The sequence below is a fragment of the Cupressus sempervirens genome, chromosome 5 (assembly GCF_028749045.1).
Source record: "Cupressus sempervirens isolate cs-2001-9-10 chromosome 5, ASM2874904v1, whole genome shotgun sequence".
Taxonomy (NCBI): domain Eukaryota; kingdom Viridiplantae; phylum Streptophyta; class Pinopsida; order Cupressales; family Cupressaceae; genus Cupressus; species Cupressus sempervirens.
This window is the reverse complement of record NC_143122.1, coordinates 340,545,243-340,557,810: the sequence shown is the minus strand read 5'-3', so window position 1 is coordinate 340,557,810 and position 12,568 is coordinate 340,545,243. Positions and strand designations below refer to the sequence as shown.

The 12,568-nt window shown below is 37.2% G+C and overlaps 1 protein-coding gene across 2 annotated transcripts in view; it reads left to right on the top strand.

Moving 5' to 3' along the window:
• DAW1 (Transducin/WD40 repeat-like superfamily protein) overlaps window positions 1-12,568 on the top strand; it is a 308,544-nt gene that overhangs the window by 112,799 nt on the left and 183,177 nt on the right. The gene's annotated exons all lie outside the window — the stretch shown is intronic.

The window sequence follows — 12,568 nt, the reverse complement described above, 5'->3', positions numbered from 1 at the left end:
TTGGGAAGGTGAAGATCCATTACATCGAGGTAATGTCCGACGAAGAGGACGAACAGGAACAAGAGGAAATGCCAGTGGAAGATATCCCACCTAGCGGTGACACCAACATGGCCAGTTTAAATCGAACGGAGAGGATTGCTGCCTTGGTACAGCGTGGGGATCCATTGCTTTGGCGGGCAATCCAAGGTGCATAGTTTTCCATGTACGAGGTACCTTTCAAGGAAAAAGGGTCACGGTAATGTTGGATAGTGGAGTTACTTTGAACTTCATAAACTCATCGTTGGTAAAGCATAGAAGTCTCCCTACGGAAGCACACACGGGCTTTTAGGTCAAGGTTGCCGTAGGGACTTTCTTGCCCTACACGCACCTTGTTCCTTAGTTGAGCATCACGATGGCAAATCACACGGTGACAGAGGACTTTTTCATAGTGGATCTTGCCGACATGGAAGTCATTCTTGGTATACAGTGGATGGAGACGCTTGATGAGTACACTCAGAGTTTCAAGTGAATGGACTTCACTTTTGTGGTTGACAGAAAGAAGGTTGTCCTACGAGGGATGGCAAATGAAGGTTTGAAGGAAGTTTCTGCGCATCAAATGGAGGCAGTCTTGCGGCACAATGATGTTGAGTGAGCTGGACATTGTTTTATCTCAGCGGAACCTATGAAGGGGCACCGAACACCTACACAGGCTGATGAACTTCAGGATATTTTAAGTAGGCATGAAAAAGTTTTCATGGATATTCCACTTGGCATACCACCGCATTGGGGGTTTGAACAGACAATGGAGTTGGAATCAGGGGCAAAACCAGTCATAACCACTCCATATCGCCACCCCAAGAAATTCAAGGATGAGATCGAATGGACGATTCAGGAGTTGCTTGAGAAGGGATGGATCCGTCCCAGTTCTAGCCTGTTTGTGTCATCCGTGGTGTTGGTCAAGAAGAAGGACAAAATGTTGCGCATGTGTGTGGACTATCGCACCCTGAACAAAAGGACAATAAAAACAGGTACCCCATTCCAAGGATAGATGAGCTGCTAGATGAACTACATGGTGCGGTCTATTTTTCAAAAATAGATCTCCATTCTGGATACCATCAGATCCGAAGGAGGGAAGAAGATGTGGAGAAAATGGCCTTCCACTGCCACTACGGACACTATGAATTCCTGGTCATGCCACATTTCAATCGTGCATGAACCGCATCTTCAATAGACAATTGCGTAAGTATCTATTGGTATTCTTTGATGATCTTCTTATTTATAGCAGTACATGGGAGGAGCATCTAAAGCATCTGAATGAGGTACTGAATATCATGGAGGAGCAGTCCCTGTTCGCCAAACAGTCCAAATGTGAGTTTGGGACGACAGAGATATTGTACTTGGGGCATTTTGTTAGTCAATACGAGGTTCAAGTGCATCAGGAAAAGATTCAAGCTATCCTCAACTGGCCTCCCCCAAAATCACTCACGGATCTGCAAGGGTTCTTCGGATTATGCAGTTACTACAGAAGATTTTTCAAAGGTTTTTCTCAGCTCAATGCGCTTTTAATGGATCTGACAAAGAAAGGAGGTTTCCTGTGGAACGAAGAAGCACAACTCACATTTGATAAGCTAAAAGAGGCCATGAGAACTTGCTGAGTTTTGGCACTAGTTGACTTCACCCGACCATTCGTTTTGGAATGCGACGCGTCCGAGGAGGGCATCGGAGCGGTTTTGATGCAGGACAGACACCCCATCGCCTATGAGAGCCGGAAGGTTACACCAGCAGAACGCTTGTATTCTATTTATGATAAAGAAATGTTGGGCATCGTACATGCATTGACCAAGTTCTTACAGTATCTGGTTGGTGCCAAGTTTTTTGTCCGTACGGATCACAATAGCTTGAGATATTTCTTGGAGTAGTGGGACTTGAACGAACAACAGCAAAAGTGGGTAAGCAATGTTCAGCCTTTTGATTTCGACATTGAATATGTAAAAGGGAAGAACAATGTTGTTGCAGATGCCTTGTCCAGAAAACCCACCATCTGCTCACTAGATCGGATCTTAGTTAACTGGAAGGCGCAACTATTGGTGGAATATTCCAAGAATACATTTTCCTGTGAGATAATGGATGGCCACCTCCATGATGATCAGTATAAAGTGGTTGATGATATCATCTACTATAAAGACCGGATATACATGGTACCATAATCCAAACTGAAGCAAGAGATCCTGAAGGAGGTGCACGACTCCCCTCTAGCTAGACATCTGGGCTTCTTTAAAACCTACAGAAGTGTTCGGGAGAGATTTTCATGGAAGGGACTGAAAGGGGATGTGTTGCAGCATGTCAGAGAATGTATGGTTTGCCAACAAAACAAGTCCGAACACACTCTTCCTACCAAACTGTTACAGCATTTGCCAATTCCCGAACATAAGTGGGAAAGTATATCAATGGACTTCATAACAGGTCTTCCCAGGGTAAACGGAAAGGACTGCATCTTCGTGGTGGTTGACAAACTGACAAAGTATGCTCACTTCTTCGCGATTCCCTTGGACCTTCAGGCTGTACAAGTTGTCGAACTGTTTTTCCGAGAAGTCTTTTGCTTGCATGGGTTACCTCGAAACATCATCAGTGATCGAGATGGACGATTTATCTGTATCTTTTGGACAAAACTATTTTAGATGGCAGGGATTGAATTATCACCGAGCACAAGTTACTACCCATAGACAGATGGTCAAATGGAAATTGTGAACAAATGGCTTGAAAGCTACCTACAGTTTTACGTCTCGGCTCAACAACGCGCATAGGTAAAATGGATCCATCTTGGGGAGTATTGCTACAATACCACGTATCACATGTTGATCGGGATGGCACTGTTCAAAGCTCTATACAGGCATGAACCACTCTCCTTCATCGACACAGTTCTAGGTGATAGTCGTGCTTGAAGGGCAAAGGATTGGCTTCATGAAGGACAGGACATTCTGAGGAGCTTGAAACAAAACCTACAGCAGGCACGAAATCGACAGAAGGTGTACGCTGGTAGACACTAGATAGAGAGGAGCTTTAGCCATGCCGACAATCTTCATTAAAGGGAATAGGAAAGGAGAAATTGAAGCTGTGTTTTTATGGTCCCTACCGCGTGGTCTATCGCATTGGTGAGGACGAACCGTAACTTCCGGAGAGCAGTCGCATTCACAATGTCTTCCATGTTTCCTATTTGAAGAAGGCTATAGGGAAAAACGTCACAGTCACTACCGACTTTCCGCCACTCATTGAGGAAGGAAAGTTCATTTTGGAACGAGCTAAGATTCTTGAAGTGTGTGAAATGGTCCTGTGGAACTGCACCGTGAGGGAGTACTTGGTACGTTGGCAACATCTACCACTGGATGACGCAACGTGGGAAGGCGAACACATCCTCCAGCATCCGACATTGCACTTGCTTGAGGACAAGCAAATTTTGGGACGGGAGGACTGTAATGTCCCCGTCATAAAATAAATGTACTATTTTTATCTTTGTGACGGGCCGATTGATTTATTTTATCTCGGACCCATTTTTATTTAGTTTTTGTAGTTTGTGTCACTGTCGGCTAACTTTGTACACCCTCGGAAATTTTTTCTTGATGGGTATTTAAGCGCAGCTTGTAGAAAGTTGTAGGATGCTTTTTGGATGATATCTCTCTATACTGTGGATTCCTATTGGAGTTCGGCATTGTTCGCCATTTCAGAAGTGAAAGACCTTCCCTATTTGGCTTGCACGGTTTCGGTGGGAATCAACCCTTACCCTATTCCATTGGCGTTGGTCACTTCTGTATTTGGCAAGTTGTGAATTTCATTGCATATCTGTTCCTGTTGATGAATTCGTGGATTTTGCATATGCAAATTGTGTATGTCACTCTCTGTTGGTATTACTGTAGGCATTATAGTTTGACCATACGGCTTCTAACTCCATTCCAATTGATTACCTCACCGTACGGCTCATTGGCATCCCTCCAGAATAGTGTACGGCATTCATACTTCCATCTTACCCACCGTACGACATTGGGGACATCATCACTCCACGTACAGGAAATCACATACATCCAAACATAGCTTCCATATGAAATTTGGTTCTACCACCGTACGGCTTGTATTAGACACCATACGACCTGTTCTATATCACTGTACAATTACCCCTTCTCTCCCATACGGCAATCCTCTTCTCATTGCCTTATACATCGTACGACGTCTGGTCTACTCCTTCCTTCCACCATACACCAAACACATATCTCCACCGTACGGTTGCCATTTTCCAGAGCACTTCCAGTTTGGGTTCCATATGGTCACCACAGGCCAGTCTGAAACTATGTACAGGTCTCACCCTAGGGCACATTCGCAGAGGTTTCAGTGTGAAATTTGATACACCATAGCAAAGGAACATTACAGAAAGAGAGAGAGAGGTCAATATATATATTTTTTTCTAGAGGGGTAAATGCTTTGACCAGAGCTATGAACTATTGAGGCCACAAATGGGGGACCTCATCCCTAATAGGATTTGAACCTTGATGACAAGAGAAACAACACAACAACTTAACCATCACATCATGCAACTATTGGTGATATGTTAATAATTGATTTTAAAACAAGATAATATACAAATAAATCGTTGATTCACAAGTCACTATAGTAGCACAGCAACATAAATGATAATTGTAGCAGTATAAATCAGTATAACAGCATTAAAACAATAGTCTCAAATGACAAAACCATAGTCTGTCAATATAAATATCCAAATCAGAATGTCTCAAACGTGTATCCAAAAGCCTCAAACATCAAAATATAGCAGCAGGCTATATGCACAACCAATGAAACAAAGCCTTATTCTAGCTATCAAGTATTTGAAGACTCAAAATCATCTGAGTCACTATTACTTTAAATTTTAAATTCAATGACTTTAAGTTATATGTACAATATTACTTCAATTTTTTTAATCCTAATAATTAATGAAGTTTTTTCTTCCGATGGTGCAGCCTTTCACTATCAGAAGGTCCAAAAATATTTTAGATGATGATGACACCGACCTACTGGAAGCACCAATCCCCAATGTTGTCTTCATGAGCACTAAACCACTACACACAAATTGCTTTTCCTCATTGATAATGTTGCTTACTCAAGTGATAATGAACAATTAAATCGATTCTTTATTCTCTTCTTTATATTTCTCTTTTCTTAGTTTGCATTTGCATACTCTTCTTTTATAGGCATATATGTCTTATTTATATATCTACGCAAATCCTCTTTTGCATCTTCTCATATTTTACTTTTATATCTATACATACATCTGTTTTATATCTGCATTAATCCTGCACTTCTATATCTGCATATATATCTCTCTCACTTTTACTTTGTTTGTAATTCACCCTTACAAAAATTAGTATGATCCAATTAACTTAAAGATAAAATAGATTTATATAATCATGCAAAAAAAAAATATAGATATAAACTATAGGATTTGAATTTAAGTTTTCAAATTCCGGAATATGATTGGTTGATTTAACTGAGAAATGAACTAAATGAAAACAATAGTATCCTGCCTTTGACAAGAACTAATAATTATAATCATAATCACACCTGTTCAGATTTTTATAATCATTAATATTTTAATGAATATCGGGTTTTATAATTAATTAGAACTAATCCCGCTTCGTGTCTCTTAATTGACAAACACTCCTGATGGATGCTTGTGATATACTTAACCTTGTATTATAATCTATATCTCTCAATCATATTTGTCCCTAGTTACCGGATTCGTGCCCTAGAGGCCGGATGCGGATTCGGGTCCGATCCGGATCCAAATTCGTGCCTGGATTCGTGTAGATCCGGGCAGGATCCTTGTTTTACACAGTGGATTCGTCCGGATTCATGGCCCACGAATCCTGACGAATCCACTATGTAAAACAAGGATCCTGCCCGGATCTGCATGAATCCAGGCACGAATCCTCAAGGATCCAGCGTGAATCCTCAAGGATCGACAGGTTTAAGTGAGTCTAAGTTATTTAATATGACTTTTTTTAATATATTTTTTGGCTTTCTAGTGCTAAAATAACCTTTTTATGCATTATATATACTAATAAATGAGAGAAATAAATAAATATATATATATATATCTGTTACTAGTTGGGGCTTGGGCAAGATCAGATATATATATATATATATATATATATATATATATATATATATTCACGAATCCTCCACGAATCCTAATCGGGAAAAAAAAAAAATCACGAATCCACGGATCCGATTCACGTGCCCGAATCGGATTCGTATCCCGAATCGGTAACTAAGTATTTGTCTTAACTGCTGAAGATTGCCGATGGCAATCACACACATGAGACTTTTGGTGTGAATTTTATTTGGTCTTTTGATGGCTCTAAACTTATTGTGGCCTATATAGACATTATTGACGACATTTTTGTTTTAGATTTCTCATACTCCCAACTATGCCTTTGTGAATTATCATTGTTGTGGTGTTTTTCCTTTCATTGCGATCCTTTAAAATTTATACTTTCATCAAGGCTTTGTTTTTCATCTAGCTCAAGTTGTGAATATGTTCTACCATTGTTGACTTCAAATACAATGAAAGCATGATCACTGCCATGTCATTCATCAATGTCCATCTTCAAACAGATATGCAAGCTTTATCAACTATCGTCCATACATGACCTCTTTTCACTTATGTAGATGGTATTACATCTTAGTCGTTTAGAGAATGATCCTAGCTCAGTTATCTAAAACAATACTCCCAACTCTTTGAGATCATGATCGTTGGGTGTACTATGTAGACGTTCTTCATAAACATAATATTGCTGCTTTCTGAAACATTTCAAAGGTTGTAGAATGGTCATTCCTTTCTTTAGCTCCTGCTTAGCATACTTATAAGCACTATGATGATTTTAGTGTTGTAAATATATTAACTTGCTAGAAAGTTGCTAGCATAGTAAATCCCTCATGATTTGACTTCATTTTTTTTAATATGTATTCTACTAGAGGTAATAAAGAATAAATAGCCACTTCCTTTTGTTGTTGATGTATGTCGTTACTGATCTTCCAACACCATTTTGATGCCATCTTGAAAATTTTGTAACTACCTGAATGCTATATCCTTGTCATTGCTCTTTGATGTCTACTACAAGGATGTATATAGTGTCTTTGAGTTTTCATCATCATTGGGCACAATTGAAAACTATATATATTTGTATGTATTCTTTTATTCAGTCCTTTTACACATTTACTCTCTATCTCAATTGTTTTATATTCAAATCTTAATGCTACTTTACCACATTGCATGAATTCTTGTATATGTCTTCACATTAGCCAACTTTAAACATATGTCTTCAAACATCTTGTGTATCAAGTTTAGACATTACTGTCTTCATACCTTTGACATTGTTGACACTAGTAGTTCTGAAACCTTTTGAGCCATCGTATTGATGAGCAATGGAAGCCCATCAAGGATTTATGGATTGAGACAAGGGTAATAATTGTTTTAGACAAGTGGAGAGATGCTAGAAATTGTGCAATGGTCAATGTTTTGGTAGTGTCCCCTAAAGGGGCAATGTTTTTGAAAGTAGTGGATTGTGAGGGGCAAGTAAAAATGGGCAATATATTGCTAATATTCTCATATCTGCCATTGAAGACGTGGGTGCTAGAAACATTGTCCAAATTGTAACGGACAACACAAAGAGTTGTAGAGTTTCTGGTTTGTTGGTTGCAAAAAGATACCATCATATATTTTGGACACCTTGTGCAATTCATTCACTCAATCTTATGCTACAAGATATTGGGTAGAGTATTGAGTGGACCAAGGAGGTGTATACAGGAGTTGAGGACATCTAGATGTTCATCGCAAACAACCACATGACTCAAGGGATATTTAGAATGTTCTCATGTTTGAAGTTGTCGAAGGTAGGTGAACTTGAACTCAAGTTAGTAATTTAATTTTAAAAAATAATATCTTACAATTTCTGATTTTTTGATTGTGTAATGTGTATTCGTTTTTGAAGTATCTATCTAATAGCTGTATTTTTTCTGCTCTATTTTATGTTACTGGTTGCCAAGACACATTTTTCATTAAATGTAATCGTCTTGAGATGACTTATGGAAGTGAAAGAGGAACTTTCCAACTTGGTTAAAATAATTAGGCTATATGGAGGCAAACCAATTGTGAGAAGGCATCCAAAATAAAGCTTAGGATATTGGATGACTTATGGTGGGAACTTGTGGAATATCTGTGTAAAAGTACAAAGTTGTGTCACCTTTCAGGTTGATTGATCAGAATGACTGAATTTGAGTATTTCTACCTAAAACTCAATTTTGTTCAAACATATGATCTTGATAAATTGATTCTAGCTAAGCTATATATGGTCTCGCACTTTTCCAATTGTAAATGTCTATAAAATGCATGTTTTATACTAGTTAGTATCCAATTATTAAAGAAATACAATTATTTCAGAAAACTAACATTTCAATAACTCTTAATATATTTTATAATTTTTTTTAATAACATATAAACACCATTTTATAGAGCTCAAGGTAAAGAATATTTACATATAGAGTTCATACTGTTTTAATTAGATATAGTATTTTGTAATTTAAAAATTCTAAAGTACATATTTTAACACTCGGGAAGATGTCGATTTTGAGAAAGAAAAAAATATTAAATGAAATCAATAAAAATGAAAAATTATATGACGTTCTAGAGGAGAAAGTCCTCTTTTGGAATCTATAAGTTTTCTTTTGGTTGGAATAAAATTATTTTGAAAAATGTGGTGGGAGATGAAAACTGTTGATTTGAAGAAGTTGAAGTTTGAATCATTATAAAAGAGAAAGTACGAGTCTAAACCTATTTTTATTTTTGATTGTTCTAGCTACATATGTTATCTATAACATAACATGAGATCAAAGGGAAATAAGTTTATTTCAGTGTAGTTTTGTGGTGGGAACTAGACCCCTGATTTCCACCATTTTCAGCAACTAAAAAGTTATCATTAAAAAATAGGAAAATATATGATTTCTTATTCCAAATAATTGTTAAAAGTCATAATCCTAAACTTCATCCATTTCTACACATTTCATTAGTTTACTTCATTTTCTAATTCTAAATAATAATACCAGTTTTAGCCATTGATGGTGAACAATTATACTTTTCTTAGCCTTTTCCTTTGTACAAGTGTGATACAAGTTTGTACTTTTACCCATCTCATTAAGCTCACTGAGCTCATTATGATCATGCTTAGGTGTGCTGGCATAGATAGGCCTTGCCTTGGAGAGATCTATGATGGCATAGATTCAATGATTGAGAAGAATTTTAAATGAAAAAGAGCAAGATCCTCAAGAGACCTTCTTCAAACAATTGCAAGCAATTGTTGTTGAACAATGGAACAATGACCATTCCTCTACATTTGCTTGCCTATGCATTGATGCCCAAATACTATAACACCCAATATACTAATCTACCAAGAAGGCTATGTTACTCCTAAATGCATTAAGTGTTGTCATTAGTGGAAAAGATAAGTCATGATGAAGTGAAGAATCAAGTTGGTGAACCTCATTACCAAGTAGAGATAGGCAATGAACAAGGATACAACTACCAAACAGATATGGATATCGAGCAATGTATGCTTATTGAGCATAGACATTAGCTAGCTTATAATGTTGCGAAATGGTTACCGAGCATAGGGATATTCAGCGAAGTATGTTACCAAGGGAAGACTGTTACCCCAAGATCGACGTATTAACCGAGCAAAGTCAGCAAGCATTACCGAGTGACATGGGATGAACATCAGAGTTTGTAAATTCACAATATACTATGTGATTGAATCCTACCGAGCAAGGAAATGATTTATGAAGATTGAGGTGAAGGTTAGGTGATTTGCATTGTGATTGAAACATTTTTTTATGGATCCCAAGGCAATAGTATAGACCAAATTAACTTGACTTATGAGAACATAAAATCAACGTTCAAAGAAATGATAGTCATGCTCTTGCAAGAAAGATTCTTGTGTGCAAGAGTAACTATTCTAAACACCTATCATTTTAAGAATCCTCCAGTTTTGTCACTTGAACGGGTGTAGTTGCAAAACAAAATAACTTTGGTTTATGGCCAAGAGCCTCTCCTTATCAACTTTTAACGCGTTTGTTTCAACTCAATAAGAGCCTACTATAGGTAATTCAAAAGTCTATTTAGTTCTAGGTAACTGACGCTCTGTATTTGCAAGAATGGACGTTCCTTTGTAGGAAAAAAATGATTTCATGAATATTCCCACAAAAAAGGATAATTAAAGGCAATTCCAACACCATATTATGACCAAAACATCACTAAAAAAGTCAACACGTACCATCGAACAGGTCATATCGGGTGAAATTCACTGCACTTGTACAAAAACATAGAAGGTAAATTTGGCTAACAACAAGATTCCACTTTTAACACATACATGTCCAGAATGGATGAACATCCTATCATGATAATCTGTCAGTCCACATGGCATTGGATGAACATGGGCTTACAAGCCAACATCTCAAACAGGTTAAGCTGGTCAAGCACCTTAACCAGCTCAAGTTGGTTAAGCTGGTCAAGCACCTCAAGCAGCTCAAACATGTCAACTGAACTTGCTAATGTTAACACGATCTTGATCACCATCCTTTTGACACCAATGACAAAAACATCCAACAACATTTTTCTTCATCGGTTAGAGTTTTGCAAGGTTGGCTTTCGTTCAAGGTCTCCAAGACTCTGTATGCAGCAATTGCTATTTATAGCACATTTTTCTATTTATAGTAAGTTTCGAAAGACTCAAAGAGGGACCATTACTATTTTTAGAAATGGCGTATGGTTGTATGTGGCTTGATCATATCAGCTCTTAGTTTGGAAGATGAGCAAAGATAATGAGTAATAATGGAGGTTAATATTTATTTGGCTAAAATAAATTTTAATAGTTTTGAGCTTATATTATTAAGCTATAATATAATTCTATATTCTAAATTAAGTCACCTTAGTCAATGGTCATCATAGGTGGGGCCATGTGAACAATTTATTTTTAAAGAATTATTTGTGCACCAACTATAGAGTTGTAATTGAAAAATTAAAAGTGGGAATATATCATTTATCCCACGTTGGCCACGGAAGTGTTTGAGCACTCACAAGAATAGAATTAAAGGGACTTAAGTGCTCATTCTCATTATCATGACGTTGATTGTTGAATTGATATTTTCTTCTTTGGAGTATGGGAGTTTGTGATTTTCAGCAAAGTTCTCAGCTTATTGACGTTGGAGAGTTCTGCTTCTTCTTTGTAGTAGTAGTAAGAGGGTGTGACATATGCACCTAATATTGCTTATTGGGATGGCTTCATATAGAGGTCGGCATTATAATGATTAGAAAAATAAATTTCAGAACTTATTGATAGATTGAAGGCATATTTTACGGCAAATTGAGGGCATCGGATTGGGAAGCTATTGGCTGTCTATAGTGGTTCAAAATCATTTCCTTTCTGCTGGTTCATCTTCCATATCTACCCTTCCATATGTTTACCGCATAGATTAATTGATTAAAGAACACAGTCAATGAACCAGAATAGCAACAGCAATACTTCGTTTATTATTCGCATATGCCAGAAGATTACATACAGAGCATAAGATAAGATAGGATAGGATGATTTACAATGATCCCAGACGGGGTATAAATACTTCCCGCCGAACCTTCCCGAAGGGGTCCATCGGCTACAAAACAATCCTAATCTACCCATCGGCTGCAAAATACAAAATCTCCGAATGCATAACCAAGTCGGCTATAGAATGCAAAATCTACCGACAACACCATATATAGTTCAGTTTTGGAGAAAGAGGCACAAAAAATTCAATATAAAATCTAAGGAATGCCTAGGGCTAAAGTAGGGTTTGGCATCATCTCTCGAAATTTTTGCTGCTGACTGGTGGAGGGTTTTATATTCTTAACTTGCTTTTTCAGTCACCACTTGTTAAAAGGGCTTCTTCCACTATCCATGTATGCCACTTGATTGTAACAAGTTTTTTCTCTATGAAATAGTGAAGAAGAATAGTTGATATCTTTTTTTTCGTTCCCTAGTATTTAGTTTACAAATTTCATAAGTTTTACTTTAGCATATGTATTTTTTTTCAGTCAAACCATCTCAATTTTTCTTTTTAAAGAAAAAAACAAAATTAAAAAACAAGCATATCAGTTCAGCAGTTAGAGTCTTGAAGGGTTCTTACACAAATGTTAAAGATAGAATCTGAGCCATCAACAAACATGAACTAACTGATGCAGGTTAGCAAAATAACCAACATCAAGAATATAAAAAAAGGTATATCTATTGAGCAAAAACTGATAATAGAACTCCTTGAAGTTGAAGTATGTTAACTAGCTTCATAATTAGAGTTATTGTTACAATAAAATAGGAAGTGTTGTAATGATAAAGGTAAAAAGTCCCAAGTACAGAGTCATAGGTGGACAGTCTTTACAGATTCTATTTAAACATAAGTACCAAAATAATTGAACCATAAATGACTCTTCAGGTTGTGAATGGGGTAAGGCCACCATCCA